This window comes from Triticum aestivum, unplaced genomic scaffold, assembly GCF_018294505.1.
Source record: "Triticum aestivum cultivar Chinese Spring unplaced genomic scaffold, IWGSC CS RefSeq v2.1 scaffold42747, whole genome shotgun sequence".
Classification (NCBI taxonomy): domain Eukaryota; kingdom Viridiplantae; phylum Streptophyta; class Magnoliopsida; order Poales; family Poaceae; genus Triticum; species Triticum aestivum.
This window is the reverse complement of record NW_025298048.1, coordinates 1-957: the sequence shown is the minus strand read 5'-3', so window position 1 is coordinate 957 and position 957 is coordinate 1. Positions and strand designations below refer to the sequence as shown.

The 957-nt window shown below is 51.6% G+C and overlaps 2 non-coding genes across 2 annotated transcripts; both read right to left on the bottom strand.

The window, feature by feature from the left end:
* Positions 1 to 151: 151 nt before the first annotated feature.
* On the bottom strand, positions 152 to 270 carry LOC123179144 (5S ribosomal RNA). Its single transcript, XR_006490137.1, has one exon. It is a non-coding gene; the product is annotated as a 5S ribosomal RNA (ribosomal RNA).
* A 296-nt stretch (positions 271 to 566) lies between these two features.
* LOC123179145 (5S ribosomal RNA) lies at positions 567 to 685 on the bottom strand. The gene has a single exon (XR_006490138.1). It is a non-coding gene; the product is annotated as a 5S ribosomal RNA (ribosomal RNA).
* Between the last annotated feature and the right edge of the window lie 272 nt (positions 686 to 957).

Genomic DNA, 957 nt, shown 5'->3' with positions numbered 1-957 from the left:
ACGCTTGCCGCGCCACAACGCCGACGCTGGACCCGTGAATCGTGAGCACCCAGCTATGACTTACCGCACTCGTGCAAAATAATAAAACACGGTAAATATATTACTTACACGTGCGTTTTGTTTTGCAAGCGTCGCGAAAAAAATTAAAAAGGGAATGCAACACGAGGACTTCCCAGGAGGTCACCCATCCTAGTACTACTCTCGCCCAAGCACGCTTAACTTCGGAGTTCTGATGGGATCCGGTGCTTTAGTGCTGGTATGATCGCATCCGACATGTTACCCCGGTCTTCGTCCCTTATCCTTGCCCCTCCCAGCTCCACTACAAAGACGATTGCACATTGCTTTGGCCGCTCCCTCTCAACTACGGAGACGAGTTTAACGCGGTTTCCACCCCTCCCTCTCAACCGCACCAGTGCACGCTTGCCGCGCCACAACGCCGACGCTGGACCCGTGAATCGTGAGCACCCAGCTATGACTTACCGCACTCGTGCAAAATAATAAAACACGGTAAATATATTACTTACACGTGCGTTTTGTTTTGCAAGCGGTGCGAAAAAAATTAAAAAGGAATGCAACACGAGGACTTCCCAGGAGGTCACCCATCCTAGTACTACTCTCGCCCAAGCACGCTTAACTTCGAAGTTCTGATGGGATCCGGTGCTTTAGTGCTGGTATGATCGCATCCGACATGTTACCCCGGTCTTCGTCCCTTATCCTTGCCCGTCCCAGCTCCACTACAAAGACGATTGCACATTGCTTTGGCCGCTCCCTCTCAACTACGGAGACGAGTTTAACGCGGTTTCCACCCCTCCCTCTCAACCGCACCAGTGCACGCTTGCCGCGCCACAACGCCGACGCTGGACCCGTGAATCGTGAGCACCCAGCTATGACTTACCGCACTCGTGCAAAATAATAAAACACGGTAAATATATTACTTACACGTGCGTTTTGTTTTGC